The following is a 19,366-nucleotide window of genomic DNA, read 5'->3' on the forward strand; positions in this document are numbered from 1 at the left end:
TCTTGGGACAAGTGAACATAAATTGCTCCAACATTCTTATCTCTGTTATAATTTTGGATTCCTTCCCCTATGTTATGCAGACAAATTTCTATCATCTGAACTTTATTTAGCATAGACTAGCACTAAGTCCATTTCCTAAAGAGATTTTTTTTATATCTAAAATTCTTATCCCCTGCAAAACTATCAACTAGTGTAAGGCTAGGATACAAAATTCATTAGATATGTCTCAGCAGTTTACCTCCATGAAGCCATTTAGAAAATTACTGGAAATATGCTCTGCCAAAAGAAAATACAAAGACATATGGCACAAAAACAGAAGATCAACGTGATAAAGAGGCAGAGAAAATACTTAGGATAATGGTGGAGGTGGAGATCAGTGGAGAATAGTTCTACACGAGGTACAGAGGGTCTTGAGCAGGTCAGCAAGCACCAAGAGAGATTTCTTCAAAATTATGAACATGTCACTTAGACATTTGATATAGACATTTGGGGCTTGAATTAGGAATAAGTATACATAAAACCAAATAAAAAAAAAGTTGGAAAGACATTTAACAACTCCTTCTGGGGAAAAAAAAAAAAAACAGGTATGGTATATCTTGAGTCTCATCACCTGTGATTAGTGTTTACATAGTCATTTTAATCTAAATCATGAATACCCATCTAACTCAACCCATCTAACTAACAGAAATTCAACACAAGAGAGAAAAAGAGAATTGAGGATAATGAGGGACTATAGAGGCAAGCTTCCCTATTTTCCATAATAATAGTTAATACTTAAAAATCACAAGGTTGATAGGTTACAAAATAAGAATTTTCAAGGGACTGGGAAAGAACAGAGTTGAAAGTGGTCATCTGCAGCAGGAAGATAAGCAAGAGTGGCAGATGACTGGTGTCTATGTATCACAAGCAAACCTTGCAGAATAATTTGGATATTTCAACCATGGGCCTGCATAAACTTGATACAAGTAAACTTGCCTTTGCCTAAGGGGAAAATTATCATAAATAGGTACAATATAGGTATCAAAAATAATTTATGGAGTTCCAGGAAAATCTTAATACATTTAATCTTTACAAAAACTACATGAGATAGACATTACTTCTGTGTTATGGATGAGAAAATTGGGACTCAAACAGATTAAGTAATCTGCCCAATGATTCTCATTTAGTCAGTAGTGGATCCAGGAATCACACAAGGAAGCATCGGGTGCCAAAGTCCTTGTTCTTTCTATTATAAATCCACTACCCTCAGTAAAATATCTTTATAGAATTGCTAAAGCAGTCTTGGGCTGGGCCTGTAATGAATGGACTCTATAAATGTATTGCAAGGAAAAGAAGTACATCCTAGCAAGAGAAACAATGCAGTGTGTGCTGAAAAAGGCTAAGAACAATCAGCCTAATTGTAATAAAGTCTCACTGCAAAAAGGGAGGACTGATGTTTGTTAGCTTTAATGTGGAGATGGCATTCATTCCAAAGGATTTTTCTCATTAATATCAGGGGGAATAAAGAACACTTTAGCCATTATGCTACTTCCTTTATTTATAAAATTAGATTTTTCTGACAGAGGGACAAACACTCATCCATCTGGAAAAGTCTCTTGTCATAAGAACAGATGTTTAAATGTCCCACAACAAGAAGAAAAGTAAATACAGAGTAAGATCTCTTGCCAAAGCAAATTATTATAACAGGAGCATCAATCTCTCTTGCACAGCCAGGAGACTGTCTGCTTAACTAGGTTACAGGCATAGACAGAGGCCTCTTGTGCCAAAGTGAGCCCATTTCCATGTAGTAGATCCATCTTCAAAACAAAACCACAAGTAAAAACAAACACTTCTATCTTCTTCTATGGAAGTTTTAATTAAACAGTAACCTAAAATTGTTCATAAAAGCTATTGGTTGAATCTTGATCAAAACATTCTTGTCAGGTTTATCTTGAGGTTTATGAAATAATACAACTATTTGAGTTCTTTCCAATAAACACTTACAGTCTAAGAACTTCTTAAAAGGCTATTTCTCAAGTCTCTTCGACCTTCTCTGGACTCTGTGACATCATTTTCGTGAATAGGAATGTTATATAATTGTGGGTTTAGACTGAATTGTTTTGGATAATGTTCTCTATGGACATACATTATGAAAACAGTAGTTACATTTGTTCATATAATTATCACATAAAGCATTCAGCTGTTAACTTAGTGGGTGTCAAAGCAAATTGCAGGGATGGGATAGAACTGCAGATGTCCCGCCAATTATTCTAAGTACTATTATAATAAAAATTGAATGACTTGGATGGTTAGGTTAATAACGTACTAAGAAAAAACATTTGACTTTTTAAAGAGTTTGAAGTTATATTGCACTTTCGTGCAATACTGTGCTAATCTAACAAAGACTCTGTCTTATAGTCTCAGATCCTGACTTGGCATGCTGAATGAGAACATATTATTCAAAGTTTTTGCCTATGGCCAAGTTTTAAAGAAGGTAATTATGATTCCAGGTATTTGAGTAGATGAGAGGCTCAGCTGTTTACACATTGGACACAATAGGTGAGCTGTTACCTGGGTTTGAAATAGAAATAACAAAATAGAAAAGAAAATTATATTGGCTAACTTTTAAAAAAAAATCATAATTCTATCAAGGTATATGTAGAATTGGAACTTATCCTAAAATACCTACATGATAGGAGCATATTTGTAAATTATGTGTTTCTAATAAAGGCTTGCTAGCTATGAACAGCTCTTCTGTAATCCTGTTCATCTCAAAATTTCTCATATACGCGGTGGAGACTAAATTCTGAATGCTCAAAGCTTCAGCAGAAACGAAACCTAAATGTGCCCTAAGAGACCTTTTGCAGCCCTGTAGTAGAACTGGGTCAAGATCTCACAGCCTCCCTTTCACTTATTTCAGAGATCAAAACAAATAACTCGAGGATTGTGGGCGGAATCTTGTATTCATGTCTCCGAGCTGATAAAATCACCTCTGACTCATATAGACGTTCAAGGCTAAATTTTTAATTTTCCACACCCATACATGCATAACTCTCATTAGATTCCCCAGAGATTCTATTAGTCAGGCTCTTCAAGATCACAAGGAACAGAGGTATGGCAAGTTTATTATGACTGATGTGAGTTTTTGTAAGAAAACACCCAAAAATAGGTAAGCAAAAAAAAAAATCATCTCTGCAAGAGTGCCTGGGTGGCTTAGTTGGTTAAGCATCTGCCTTTGTCTCTGGTCATGATCTCAGGGTCCTGGGATCCAGCCCCGTTGGGATCTCTGTTCAGTGGGGAGCCTACTTCTCCCTCTCCTTATACAGCTCCCCCTGCATGTGCTTGCTCTCTCTGTCAAATAAATAAATACAATCTCAAAAAGAAGAAGAAGAAGAAGAAGAAGAAGAAGAAGAAGAAGAAGAAGAAGAAGAAGAAGAAGAAGAAGAAGAAGAAGAAGAAGAAAATAAGGAGAAGAAGAAGAAGAAGAAAGAGAAGAATCACCTCTATAGCAGTCAGATGGACTCCTGCCTCTCTGGGTCTCTTCAAGTTTCTAAGCAATCTACTGTCTGATTAATGTATTTTAAAGTTCTTTGAAAGAAATGACCCAATTGGGGTCAGTTAGGCAGAGCTCATTGAAGAATATCCCTAAAAGACTGAGTTCTTAGACCAGGGCACCTTCTAGATCACCAAGTTCCTAGGTGCCCAGCCTGTAACTGGCTGCCAGTTGACAATCAATAAGAAAGGAACAAGATGGTAGCCAGGCTACTAAAAAGGGGTTGTGGATACTCACCTAGAGTGACATGGGATCCAAAGCAGTTTAAAGCCAGGCTCTGTTTTCAGATTGTCTGCATTAAATCCTGAATTTGCTATTCCAAGCCCACACAGCCTGTTGAAGGGATTTGATCTTCCTAAGCCTCAGTTTCCTTATCTGTAACATAAGTAGATTAGTATTACATCTCATAGTGATCGTATGATTAAATGACATAATCCATGTTAAGAATCACGCAGAGATATCAGATAATTTAATAGTTTAGAAAAAGCCATTAAATCATCCATAACTATTAATCATTTGACTATCCATTTGCATGCACTAAAAACCTTAAGGGCCACCATATACACATGTATATTTCAGAAAACACTGCATGTGAGAGCCTCGGAACCCTGCCTTGAATCCTTTTGTAATGCCAAAATATTCTCCTGTTTGAAGATGGTTCTGTTTTTCAATTCTATGTGGATTTTCTGTATGTTGGATTTGCCAAAAATAGGGGCCTATTACAATAAATCTAGATGGTTCATGGATTTATGAACAAATGCTTTTTTAAAGTAATATAAAACAAACCTAGCTAAGGTATATTCACACCTTGTTCCTGACATACAAAATCATATTTACATGTACCATTATTGTTTAAGGACTCTTTCCTTTAAGGAGTCAGAAACAAACAATAAGAGGCCCAGTGCTCCTGAGAGAGGCTGTTCAACTCTTGCGCTCATGCGGCTTTACAAATGTATGGAACAAAATGGACACACATGGTCTCGGTTTCAGCTTGATCTAGGCATTAATTCCTACCTGTTAGCCCTATGACTTTAGGGAAATTAGTCAATCTCTCAGAGTCTCAGTTTCCTCAGACCAATTAAATCATATTCTTGGGGGTGGGCCCAGGTACTATACTTCTAAACTTTCAGGTGCTTCTGATGTGAAGTCAAGTTTAAAAGCCCACACTCTAAAAGTAGCAGTTCCCAGACTATAGCAGGCATCATAGTCAAACTGCTAAATCCCACCTCCAGAGTTTCTGACTGATCTGAGGTCGGGCATGGGATTTGCACTTCCAGCAAGTTCCCGGTAACAGTAGTGCTGCTAGCCCAGGGACCAGGCTTTCCAAACTGTTCCTCTAAACGCATCTGCTTGTTTCCCCTTGCATGGCATCAGTGAATTGAACCTGTGAGTGCCTAGAAACATTTTGCTCTCTCATCTCCTATTTTTTCTTTCATTCCCAATCCTTCCCAACCACTGACAGTATTAACATTCTTTGTCTATGTCCGTTAGATATTCTTTATTATTATTTTTAATCAAAGCTCCAAAACCAGAATGTTACACAGTATTTGTCTATAACTCCATTGTTTTCCCCAATCTCCCAATTGCCCTAAGGGCAAAAACATGCCCTATTCTTATGGATATCCGCTGGCTTTGAGCAAAATGCCTGGCACATAATAGGAGCATAATAAACACTGTTGAATACAAATAGTCCAGAGGCCAAAAATACTTATCTAACACCTCCTATCTATCAGATCTGTTTCTCTGAAAAAGATTAACTTGAATCAATGAGGATGTAAACATAATCACCATTTACCAGGACCTTTCAGTTATTTTAAGAAATGTAACCAGTGTTTTGCTTGGTAAGAAGAGGCATATGTTTTTATAGCCTTCTTCCTGCTAACATTTTTTCACACCTCTGTTCTCTGTTCCTCAGTCTGACCATGCTTCTTTCCATCAGCCTACTCAGGTTAAGCTTGCTACCCACACCCCCCCTCCCCCAGGCACTTAGCACACTGTGACAAAAACATACCAGATTTTCCAGACAGGGGTTTCTTACTTTTTAAACAATATTAAAATAGAAGACATCAACATGGAAGTTGACCCTGTTCAGATCTGCAGTCTAGGTAAGTAAACAGGATGGAAACCACACCAGAAACATTTGAATTAGCCCCAGTGGTTACCACTGAGGTAATTGGCACAACGTCTGCGGAGTGGGTCTACTTAATAAGGTGGAGACCAAGACTGTGCCTGTTATCCTTTAACCTCAGGGTCTGTTTATAATTTGTTATTCATTAAACAGCTAATTCTTTACCAGGAGGCTAAAAACTAGCTATCTTTGCCATGATATAGTATCCGAAGTCCTGCTGTTGCTTGTCCTGCCCTTTCTTTAGCAGATGTTATTACAAGTAGGCTCAAAGAACAAAAGCACAGAAGGGGAGGAAGAGGATGAACACTGTAACACTAAATGTGCCGAGGCCTAGTGAAAGCTCTGGAAACAATCTTTAGTGAAACAGGGTCTTGGTCACTGGGTCCCAACAGGGAATGGAAGAAGATTGCTTTGTTTGTTTGCTTATATTTGTGTGTGTGTGTGTGTGTGTGTGTGTGTGTGTGTGTGTGGAGCCGGAGGTGATTGTATTGATACTGCTATCAATATCAAAAGTATTGTGATGGACAGGGAAAATGAAACGCCAGAATTGTCTGGAGGAAAATGCTGAGATCTTTTACTCCAGAACACAAGAGACTCAGGAAAATGTCAGAAATGAGAAAGTGCCTGAAATGAAATGGTTGGAAAACAAACCACCGAACAAACCTGTTAGCATAGCAGCCTAGTCCTGAGAACAAAAATTACAGAAGACTCCTCTTTCTTTTTAAATGTAAGGAAAGAATGTGAGTTTGCCTATATAAAGAAACTGTTTGAAACCTTGCCTATTAAAATTTCCTGGAAGAGTTATACACTTATAATTCTCTTACTATTTTACTGTCTTCTTCACAAATCCTGTCTCCGAATCCCTAGGCATATTCCCCTAATCCCAACAATACCCCCACCTGTAGCTTCCATCACTTGACAAGTATTTTCTGCATGCATGCTATGCTTAAAACTCTATAGTGACTAAAGAAATATGCACACACACACACAATAAATTCAGTCTCTGCTCTCACACGACTTCGAGATTCCAGAAAACTTGACTTTAAAAAAACATTTAAAAATAAATTTTAAAAACAATTTTTAAAGATGAGACCATCTTTATCATAAAGATTTTAAGAATTACATTAAAAACAGACAACAGAGGCTAGGCAAGTCTCTAAATGATGGCCTCTGAATACTGAGAGAATAGCAGAGATGTAGAAAGACAGTTCCTCTGTGATGAGTAAATATTCCTTCACAAGGAAGCATCCCCGATTCAGCATCCTCACCACTATATAATCTATGAAAGAGAATTACTAATATCAGTGAAGCCAGTAGAAGCAAAAACCTAAATTACTACTGTAGAGCCATAAAGAGACTTATGGGGAGTAGATCTACCTGTGTTTCCTTGTTTTCATATTGGGGATCAGGATACAAAATTGGAGAATTATTGCTAAGAAATTATTAAAAATATGGTATTCATACTTCATTGTATTGCAGAAAGTGGGAATAATTCCCCCCTCACATAAAACAATCACTGTCCCCTTTTAAAGTCCAAGTTTGAACAATGCAAAGTACACTATCATCACTAATTGCAAATTTGTTATCACCAAAAAAATGTTGCAATAAAGGCAACTTTCTGCTCATCAGAAATTATCTGCCATGTGGCTCTTTGTAGAGTTGTGTTCTTCTATCAAACCATTTAATCCACTTCCATTCCCCTCTGAAAATGGGTTCTGCAAATTTTTGCTTTATTTTCAGGGAATACATGCCTAACCTTGATTATCATGCTATGTTCTTTGAGTCCAGAAAAATATTTTAATACAGCCAAAGATTAGTGTGTTGCAGCCTAGCCCACCACATATTGGAATAGATTGTACTATACATAGCAAGTAGTCAAGAGTGGTGTTATTGAAACAGAGCAAAAATTTTCCCCTTGTTATTTTGGGATATTTCAAAAACGTGCCTCTGAGCTCTAGCATGGGGCTTGATTAATGCATGATTTCCTCTTTAAAATTAGAAACAGGAATCGAGAATGAAGCTTAATAATTTTCATTTGCTCTTCTTTTCCAAGCATTCTAATTAAGGCCTGGTTCCCAGACCTGATTAAGCAGCTCCTACATCTGACTGTGGTTTTTAGTTATCCCTGCAAGGCAGGAACTCAAGCTTATTTTGAGTGAATGGGAACAATCTGGGAAGGAACAATGAGGTGGGATATGCTGTGAAAGGTCGGGGGTGGGGGCTGTTTGGTTTTGGTTTGGTTTTGGTTTTGCTCTTGTAATTAGAGTTTGCTATGTCCGTTGCAGAGTGCAACAACACAATTGAACAAATGTCAGAAACATCATTCTAAGTAAAGCACCATTTCTCTAGGACTCAGAGCATTCTGTCAAGAATATTCTAGTTTCCTTTGAATTCCTTGAGTGCAGTGGTACAAGAGCAGCATGTACTTTTATATTTTATCTTAAGAAAATGTAAAAGATATATGTGCTATCACTATTCAATGTTCTTAATCTCTTGGGTTCACTGTAATCACAAAATAAATTTGACGTAGATTTTTTATGGCTTTCATGGAGCAAAAAAAAAAGGAATAAAAAAACAGTCATTGTCATGGCTCCTGGCTGGCTCAGTCAGTACAGCATGCAACTCTTGATGTCAGGGCTGTAAGCTCAAGCCCCATGTTGTAGAGGTTACTTAAAAAATAAAATCTAGTCACCTGGCCGATATGGATGGAGATCCAGGGGTGGCCCAGTCTCAAAGAGGGCCCTCAGCTTAGGCCACACCACGTGTGAAACCCTCCGGATGGGGTCCTGGAGGTTTCTTGGATCCCAGACGAGCCCCCAAATGTTGTGCCCAAGATTGCGAATCTGAGAAACCACGAAGGAGCCAACACCGATGCGAACACAGGAGGGCCCATCTACAAGCTGGAGCTTGGGTCCAAGTGCACCAGACACAGCGGAGCAGGGATATTGGCCAGGTGACTGGGTGTACTTCTGGAGATACCAACACCGGACACTTCAACCTCGCTGGAAGGGACCTTACACAGTGATCCTGACCACTCCCACCGCTCTCAAGGTGGATGGGATTACTCCCTGGGTCCACTACACCCACGTCCCGGCCAGCTGACCCACACACCGTTCTCAAGAACTTTGTTCCAGAATGGAAAAGCCAATCAGACAAGAACAATCCCCTAAAGCTAAGACTGCGCCGTTCTCACTTATTTCGCACCTCCAAGACTCCCTAGTCTGAGGTTGTCCTTCAAAATCAAGGGGATTAGACTTAGTCTTCTTGCAACAAAGGGTGTGTGTGTGTGGGGGGGCGGTTATGTGCTGCCTTAAACCGTAGAATGTTGCTTCGTCGCTGGAATATAAATGGGAGCGAGAACAGCAACAAGGTTGGTTAGAATCCTGGTTTAATCATTCCCCCTGGCTCACTCTAAGAGCAACCTGGACCCATGATTGGGTCCTGCATATGATCCTCTGAAAAAGGGGAGAATGTGGGACCCAGGAAATTTAACAGATATCTCCCCTGGACAAGCAGAGCAGGGCTGATTCCATTTTGTGCTACACCTGCCAACTCCTGTATGACCCCCACATAACCTGCTTATTGCTTAAGGCGCTGCCCCACCCTAGGCAAGCTGCTGGGCACACCCTAATCGGAAATTGGAAATTGGCTCATAACAATGTAACCCTGCTTTGTGCCCGCCAAAACTGCGCACAGATTCTGACCAAAGTAATAGGCCACCTCAAATGGATACTATAGGGTAAAATGTAATTCAATCAGCCACCTGCATGTGGACCCACATGACTGTGTAACTTTCTGTGTATCCCATGGGCCACTGGCCCCTATAAAGCTGCTACACCTCTTAGTCTTGGGGTCCAAGTCCCTGCTCTGCTGTGTCGGGTACACTTGGATCCAAGCCCGAGCTTGTAAATAAACCCTCGTGTGTTTGCATCAAAAAAATAAATATAAAATAAAATAAAATAAAATAAAATAATAAAATAAAATAAAATAAAATAAAAAATAAATAATAAAATAAATATTAAAGTAAAATAAAATAAAATCTTAGGCAGCCCCGGTGGTGCAGCAGTTTAGCGCCCCTGAACCCCGGGTGTGATCCGGAATCCTGGAGACCCCGAACGGAGTCCCACGTTGGGCTCCCTGCATGGAGCCTGCTTCTCTCTCTGCCTGTGTCTCTGCCTCTTTCTCTCTCTCTCTCTCTCTCTCTCTGAATTAAAAAAAAAAAAAAGACTACAATTTAAAAAAATAAAATAAAATCTTAAAAAAAAACCACAAAACAGTAATTGTCAAACATGAATTCTCTCAAAACTGTCTTTCTAATAGAAGATAATGGCCCTGAATTATTTCAGAATGTTAGTTTTTTAAATATTGAAAAGTTGCACTGTAATGTTAGTTTTTTAAATATTGAAAAGTTGCACTGTAATATAGCCAGTGGCCATTAAATGTTTCTGGCTAATATTTAGAAAATATATCCCTAAATTGTTCCTGGTATAGAAGGGGTAAAAGTCAAAACTTCTCTTATGCAAATCATATAATCATGTATGAGTAGTCAACTATATAGATGTCCTCCCCACCCTCATTTTTTAAATGATTTTTTAGTTACCACAGCAAAGCCAGGCCATGAATGGAGTCCAAATCTGAGACACAGAGAGCTAGACTTTGCTTATACATTCTTGATCTATAGCTCATCTCTCTACAATCTACCTTTCTCCCTCCTAACTCAAATAACCTACTTGTCTCATCTTTGCAGGATAAAGTGAACTCATCCCAACCAGTCACTAAAATTGCAAATTCAATGTTTTAAAGAGTCCCTTCCTTGCCATCCCCATTGCCAAGAGTCCCTATCAGACCAATATCCCCTTAGGTTGTATTACCTCAATTGTTCTCAGTGTTCTTTCTCTCCATATCCACCTGCAAACTGGAGTCACATTGCTCTTCCTTAAACACCACTTCATTTACCTATTCTCCAGTTAAAAAATCTCAGCCACATCTATATCAATCATCAGAGACTTTTAAATCCTACATGCTGGCTGCCTCTGAGCCTCCTTTCCAAAACAGCCTTTCCCATTATTTGCTTATCCAAACCCTAGAAACACTTCAAATGACTGGTGGCTCTTATCAATTCCAATATAATAGGTCTGAAGTGGAGCCTGGGATTCTGCTGTGACATGGTTGCTGGTGGTAGAGACTACATTCTGAAAAACAAAGATTTAGACAACTGTTCTCTTTTGTCATTGAAGCACTAGCCTCTGGCTAGGGCTTATTGAAGGATCAGAAAAGAGAATTATATACAATAAAATATCTCATATCTGATTGAATCAAGGACATGGCAAATTTTAAGTTATCTTCAAAAGTTATATAGTAGTGCATTATTGCCTGATAACTGCATACATGTAAGCCACAAAATTATCTATATCCTATGGAAGGAAGGAAGGAAGGAAAAAAAGAAAGAAAGAAATCCCAATACTAACAATTGAAACTTCTAAAATAATTGTCCAATGTATTTATAAGCTACATTAAACCCAGATACTACTGCAAATAATATTACCAAACTTTATCTGAATACTGTACTTCTGTCCTGGGCATCAAGCATTTATTTGCTTTTGCTCAGTCACTGCCTTCTCAACTGCAGTGATCCATGAGCTGGATTCTCTCCATTTGCTCCACTACCCAGAGTCCAAAACCCTTTAGCTAATGGCACTTCTTACCTCTTTAAATACCTGCGATCACTGGGAAAACTAAAATTATGCTTTTCAAAAAATCCTACAGGGCCAATGTTATAGAGTTATATGCTTTTATTTAAAGTACTCTTTTGTTTTAAGAGGTCCATGATTTCTACTTTGTTTCCTAAATTCAGTACTGACAGTAATTAATAACACAAAAGAACAATCTTCGACATAGCACAGGAACAGCTCTTAATTACACTGGCTAGAAAAGTGGTGGAAAGTAAAACTAATCAAGCTGACTGTTGTTTCAAATACAAAATTATTAAATACATAGTTTCAGTATTTTTTACTGAGTTCATATTCGTGATAAAAGTTTGAATCCTATGCTCATCATCTGGGCTGCCAACATCCATCCAGACTGAGGATGACCTGGAAATTTGGTGGTCATGTGAGCCATGGTCATGGCCCCATCAACAAACACTGGAAGCACCCAGGAGGCCTGGGTGATGCTGGTGGCAGGCATCACCACAGGATCAACCTGGACAGATATCACCCAGCTTACTTTGGAAAAGTTGATATGAGACCTTACCACTCAAAGAGTTTCTGCCCAACTGTCAACCTTGTAAAACTGTGGACTTTAGTAAGTAAGCAGACACGGGTCAATGCTGCCAAAAACAAGACTGGACCTGCTCCTATCCTTGATGTGGTGTAATTGGGGTACTACAAAGTTTTGGGAAAAGGAAAGCTCCCAAAAAAGCCTGTCATCATGAAGGTCAAATTCTTCAGTAGACAGGCTGAGGAAAAAATTAAGGATATAGGGTGAGGTCTGCATCCTAGAAGCTTGAAACCATGTGGATGGAAGTTCATTAAATGCTAGCAAGTGCTTTTCAGAAAAAAAAAAGAAGAAGAAGAAGAAAGAAGAAAGAAGAAGGAGAAGGAGAAGGAGAATAAGAAGAAGAAGAAGAAGAAGAAGAAGAAGAAGAAGAAGAAGAAGAAGAATCTTAACTCTGGGCCACCTAAGAAAGTGTTTATTTTACGGAAGATGGATTGGGCATTCCAGTAGGTCTTCCACAACTATAGCTCAGTTTTTATACAATGGAAAATTATATAAATTTGATAAAGTAAGCATTTTCAAATAATGGGTACTAATTTTTTCCATGTGTACTATTGCATTTTTTAACAGACTGTAAAGTTGTAAGCACCATCTGTTAGTTTTATAATAGATCCTCCTCAACCCCCAGGTAACTTGAACGCCATGTTACTTAATCCATGAGTGGACATGTCATTCCACAAGCTAATCAAAGACCTTACCTGAAATTGACATATGAACTTGAGAAGTTCTATTTCTACCAGGTTTGCTAATCTGAGAGAATGTGAATCTGGGCTTTACAGTACCCCAATACTTCCTGCCACTTAGAAAGAGTGTATGAATTCAAATGTGTGTGCTCATATGAGGCAGAAGAGAAGAACAGAGAATGAGAAGGAGAATAACAGAATAGGTTGGGAGGTGAGAGGAGAGGAAAAGAGATTTGCCAGTACTGAGCTTTAGTCCCAACCAGTAGGGTCCTAACCCCTGAAACTCACCTTTTTATTACGTGAACTATCCCCAGCATCCTTTCCAAACTTAAAATACAATGAACTCCCTTATTTTGGTTAATCTGGTTTAAATCAAAGAGATATGATTAATACACCACATCAATATATGACATGTTCAGTTCATTACTGTGGGTGGGGGTTGTTTATTAAATTGCTATTTTTTTCACCTGTTGCATTCTGTTTGGGAGCACAGCACTGTGTTTTTGGATGCCCATCCTCTCTAGTTCTTCTCTAAAGGGTAATAAGTACCCAATTTTATGGATATAGTATCTTCCAGTTGAGAAAAATAAAGCTGGAATATTTTGGGGGCAACTGGGTGGCTCAGTGGTTGAGTATCTACCTTTGGCTCACATTGCGATCATGGGGAACCGGGATCAAGTCCCACAGTGGGCTCTCCACAGGAAGCCTGCTTCTTCCTCTGCCTATGTCTCTACCTCTCTCCATGTCTCTCATGAATAAATTAATAAAATCTTTTAAAAAAATAACTAGAATATCTTCAAAATATATAACAAAGATATAATTATTTTTCTGACTCTTTCTTTCATACTGGATTCCAAAGCCAAGAGAAGAAAAGCTATCCTCCTTTTCCTCTTCCAGTTACTCCAGCTGACAAGGTTTTGCCTGTATGGGACCCACAGCAGTTAACAAGTCAATATATTCGTGTGCCAAAAAACACGCAAAGGTAGAGTCTTACCCAAGGTCACATAGAGCCCAATAAATTTATCCTGGAGACAATCTGGAAAATATACTTGTCAATTTTTCTGAGTCTTCCTGATGAAAGCCATAAACTCAGAGTAAACAAGGATTCCCCAAATTGCTACACCTGAAGTGGCTGCAAAATTTAAGCCTATTTCCTTTTTGAAGAACGTGGCCTAACATAGACTCTGGGAGCAAAATCAGACTCCCTGAATAAATAGAGGAGAAGCAGTGGAGAACAGTGGGGTCCTTAACCCAAGAAATTGAAACTCTTGTTGGAAAAGCAAGCCTACTCTCATGAGAAAAGTTTGTTGTTGTTGTTGTTGTTGTTGTTGTTGTTTTTAAAACCATGGTAGTTGTCCCTAAAACATGTCTCCAAAATATGAATCAGATTATCTCTCTCAGCTTTCCCTGAGAAGCACAGGGTAATGAATTTAAAGTACCCTCCCATGGCACCTCTCTTCCTAGCAACTCCACAAACTTGGGCCAGTCTCAATAGATGGAGTCATGTCTGCACATCTTTATCCTCATTCTCCCTGAGAGAGAAGCTTTTCATCGAATCAGTCAAGGAGAGGAAAGAGTTGAGGCAGTGGAATTTTGCTGGCACAGACATCATGGTGTTTCTCCTCAAGAGCAGAGGCCCCATCATTACAGCTCCCATGACTGCATCTCGCTCCCCCATCATGCCAGTTCTCTCCTCACCTCTCTCCACCACCTTGTCCTGCACCACACAGCCACCTTCTCAGGTTAACCACAATCCTGCCTTCTGGAGTTGTCCTCCCTTGCTACAGTGAGAGGAGCTTTCTAAAACGCTTTAGGATTTTTTCCATCAAAGGAAGACAGTAAAAGACTGTTCTAATGTTTCACAAAAGACTCCCTCCTCCATTGTGCAGCAAATGTATACTTCAATCTCCATTGAGAGAAAACAGTATATTGTGATCCTTTTGTGTAGGGGCCCTTTACCTCTGCCCATTGGTAGCTGTGTGGCCTTAATATCTCTATGCCTCCATTTTCTCATATGTAAACTGAGAAAGCAGAAATACCACCAACAAGTAGTTATGATGACAATTAAGTGAATCCATATATGTCAAGTTTAAACACGGCTTGTCACATAGGAAGTGGTCTCTCGGTGCACCTTCTCACTAGGGCTTCCTGCACTCTTCTGGTCACTGCTCTCTCTACTCTGAGCTCAGCACTTACTCCTTCTACACACACCAATGGTAGTTAAAATCCTTAGCTTGTCACTTCAGTGAAAACTTACTATTTAACAGCTTAATGCCATTTTGGGAATTTGTGTTTGTTACAAAAACAAAATAAGATAAAAATTGACATAGTTAAGAACTTCATCGTATCACAGATTTCAGTCCAGAATTTGGAAGGTAACTTTTAGTAATTTTCAAGTTGATATGATTAATACAATGTCAAAGTTTAATTTTTCTGTGTAAAAGAGGAAGGAGAGAAACAAGGAAGGAGAGAGGGAGGAAAGAAAGGAGGAGGAGGGCAGGGGAGGGGAGGAGAGGAAGAGGGAGGGAAGAGGAGGTGTAGGGAGGGGAGGAGAGAGGAGGAAAGGAGGCAATAAAACCACTCTCAGGAAAATCATGAAACTACATCAAAATTCACTGTAAAACAATCCCATTTCATATCCTATTAAACTCCATAGGAAATGACATTTGCTACAGTAAGAAAAACAGATGGTGGAAAGAGAGAGGAAAATAAAATTCTTTGAAAACCGAGAAAGAAAATGCCACTGCTAACACTTTGGGTCCCTCTGACGTGTTCATATATCAACTTATAGCCTCCAAGACAGTCACTTTCTTCATCATATGCATGCTTTCCAGCCTAAAATAGTCCCACGGGGCTTCTAAAGAAAGACGTGTGTGGTGTTGGGGATGTGTGTTTGTGTGAGGCTGCGAGTGAGTTTGTGAGTGGGGCCAGGACAGGGAACAGTGGGGGTCATTCAAGCCCACTAGACAGGCAACCCCAACCCGGGACGCTTTGCCAGCAGCAGAGTGATTCATCCGCGTCTCAGGCACAAGTACATCAAGCCCTCTGTTTTGCTCTTAGTTTCACATTTGTCCTCTTTAAACCAATGAGTCATAAGTTGGAAATATGTATGAAATAAGCAAGAAGAATATGTCACTGAGTTATTTCTGGTCGTTCAATATACACATCCTAGGACATCGTGCATTTGAAAGGCAAATTTTTTTTAACGTGAGAGGTTTATACAAAAGAAACAGAATTGGTTCTGTAAGAAAAAAGGTCAGGCGCAAGAAGAAATGGAGCCTGGTAAAACAATTAAGTTTAGGTGAGAAGAATCAAATAGTTTCTTCATGTTCTTAAAAGGATAATTTTCTTCAGAGGAAATTGCATAAATTCTTAGTCCCTCGAATTAGCAGGGAAATAGCCTTGCCAAAGTTCAGTGCTGGGAAACAAATAACATTTGGTTTGTTGTGAAGCTGTCGCACCTCTCCACAGCAAAAAAAAATGAGCCTGATTTGCAAACAGAATTCTTCTTTTATTGCCTTCCCAGCAAAATCTAATTACCTGGGAAACCAGAGGATTAAGTAATTGAGTTTTATCATGAGAAAATGGAAACCGGAAAGCAGCCATATAGAATGCCTAGCCTAGTAATACCAATGCAGGACCTTTTCACTTACCCACTTGGTCAGCAGTTCCCTGTTGGGCCTATGCCACATGCCAGGTTGTAAGCACCCCAGGCACTGAGGACTTAGTGCACAGGCCAATGCTGCCCATTTCCCTGTGGGCCTTAGGTTCCATAGGTCAAGGTATTTAGCAAATTGTCATAGGAATAATATTTGTGACAGTCAGTGGTAAGAAGAACAATCAAGGTGGGGGCCTTGCCTGTCTGGTTTCGGGGGGGAAATATGTGATTGAGATGTGAAGATTTGAAATTGAGTCAAAATCAAGGAGTTGAAGGATGAGAAGATGCTGGCAAGAACATTCCAAGCAAAGAGAATATCATTGTCAGTCGCCATAGCTGGAAGGAATGGGGTTTCTACAAAACTGGGAGAGGAGTGGTAAGGAGAACATGAAAAGGGAGAAATAGAGACACAAGTGTATGAGGCTGGAGAAGAATGGAGGTCACATGTGAAAAGCCTGCCAGGCCATGCTGAGGGCTGTGGACTCTTTCCAAAGATAATTACAAGTTACTGGAAGCAGGGGAGTGACACAATCAGATGTGCAGTTTTAAAGATAACAAGCTTTTATGGAAGCAATTTGGTGGGGAGATAAGGAGGGAAAAGAGAAAAAAAAATGTTTAGGGGCTATTGTATGCCAACATCTTGATCCAAGATGATGGTTATGGAGACAGGAAATGTAAAAAAGATTGTGATAAAGTGAGAACGTTCTGTCAATGAGATAGTGACTGTCTTCATGCCTGTGTAATACAGAGCTGGATGAGAGAGAAGAGGAAGAGAGAGGTGGGGTCCATGAACCCTCCTCTGTGAAGTAAAGAAAAGGCTTCTGGGGGTGCCCGACTGGCTAAGTCAGAAGAGCTTGTGACTCCTGATCTCGGGGTTGTGCGTCCAAGCCCCATGCTGGATGTAGAAATTATTTAAAAATAAACAAATAAACTTTTAAAAAGATTTTTAAAAATACTTTTTTTCTGGATCACATACAAACTTATACACTTCTACTAGTTTTCCTACTGTTTTTGTTCCCTTTCCCCCACTATTTTATGTGCAAGGTGGAATCTCTGGTTGGGGTCATGGCGAAACTGAGGGAGGAATGGATATTACTCAGGGAGTGTGGCCTGTGCTAGATATAGTAGCTGATAAGATTTGGGTTGTTTCCATTTTGGAAGGCAGTGGGTACATCCTCGGTTTTATATGGAATAATTTATTCTGTTACATGCAAACAATTTTCTCATTTAGAAGCCTAAGTTTAGAAAGAAGTATGTGTTGATTCTAAGCAGCCAAAGGGTATATATTAATACAGACATATGTCACTTTTTTGGCTGCCCAGCATCTGACCTTCTTCTGTACATTTAGGAAATTTTATATCTTATAAATCTTGATGGAAAGCATATCCTACTGTAGAAGCAGAAGATGCCAGATCCACAACCAACCCAGATGTTTTTGCAGCTAGTAACAGGCACATTTCCTATGCTGAGCCAATCAGAAGTACCCACCATGTTTTATAAATCAAAAACCAACAATGAAAAGAAGAAAGAGCTGAAAATATGCTCTGAGGCTTGTAGGAGTGGCGGCATCGGTATCTGTTTCTCAGGGATGGGAGAACCAGAGGATTCCCCAGGAGCAGTATAGGTGGGATGCACATCAAGGCATAGTTCTCAGCACTAGAAACAATTGTATTTTCTGCAGTCCAGTTATACAATGTGTTTTAGGGTGTGGTTCTTGCTACCTGGAATCCAAACCTCTTAGTTTTACCTTCCTGGTGATTCTGAGACTCTTAATCCTTTCAGTTAATTCCTTTGCTCCCGTTGTATGTGGCCTTTAAACTAAAACCCTTAAGGAATACAATAATGCTTCACAACCCACTCATTGGATGGTTTGATAAATTGAAGAACATTCTCCAAATGTGGATGGTTAATTTAGTGATCCATTACGTATTTCAGATGATCCATTTCTTTATGTGACCTATGTCTTCATTCAAGAGTCTCAGTTTTTATTATTTGCTGTGTTTTGTCACTTCTTTAAATTTATAAAAACAGATCCTTACCCCCAAATACACATGTGCTATTACAGACATTTAAGAAGATGATGGTTAGAGATTTGACTTCAAACTCCAAGGCAAAAAGTCTTTTAGCTGGCACCTCCTTGATATTCATGCCAACAGACATACTTGCACTCATACTGCTGACACAGAAACTAGCCCCTTACACCACCTGCCACAACCCAGAAGGCACATGACTTCAGAAGGAGCGTTAGCCAAAGGCAACACAGGAGCAGCAGTGAAGGGAAAAGATTTAATGTTACCACAAGCCAAAATGGAGATGACCAAAAGTACATAATTCCAGGTTCCAATTCCCACACATTCCTCAAGTGATTCTCTTTTGGTATAATGAAAAATCTGCCAGGCAACTGGACACGTTCCTCTACCAGGAGTCTAGCAGGGACTGATAATCCTGCAAGCAGTATCACAAAAGGGGTCGATGTCCCAGGGACTCCTCCAACCTGACCTTGCATCATTGATAATACTCATTCTCCTCTCCCTTCTTAGCAGGGCAGACTCTGAATGGATTGGCAAAGATCCATTACAGAGTTCAGCTCTCTATTTTAAAAGGCAGCCTCTTATTCTTTGCTGCCAAATTTATTTCATTTTCTTCTGAACTATAGAAAGCTCCTGGATAGTCCATTAGTTTTACCTCCAATGTCTACTCAGGGTCAGAATCCAAGACTCTACTCTGATGTCACAGTTAATGGCATTGACATTACTGAGGTTCAAGACAGTGACAAAAGGAATTGACAACAAAGACTGCTGGCTAAGTGGGGCCACCCTGCTGGAAGAAATACATATAAGACTAGGAGCTTTGACTTTTTAATTCTATATCATTCTAGGTGATTTCTGATTCATCTATATCATTCTAGGTGATTTCCTCTCATTCTAGGTGATTTCTGATTCTCTAGTTCCATGACTTCAACTATGATCTGACAATACCAACTGCGTGTTTCCAGCAAGGATTTCACCCTTAAGCTCCAGAATCATATACCTGCCTGCTTACTTGACACATACACTTCAATTCTAACAGGTAGGTCAAGCTTAAAATGA

The 19,366-nt window shown here is 39.4% G+C and overlaps 1 pseudogene; it reads left to right on the top strand.

Annotated features, from left to right (window-relative positions):
* Positions 1-8,982: 8,982 nt before the first annotated feature.
* On the top strand, positions 8,983-19,063 carry LOC121476769 (annotated as a pseudogene).
* Positions 19,064-19,366: the final 303 nt, after the last annotated feature.

This window comes from Vulpes lagopus, chromosome 16 (genome assembly GCF_018345385.1).
Source record: "Vulpes lagopus strain Blue_001 chromosome 16, ASM1834538v1, whole genome shotgun sequence".
NCBI classification, from domain to species: Eukaryota; Metazoa; Chordata; class Mammalia; order Carnivora; family Canidae; genus Vulpes; species Vulpes lagopus.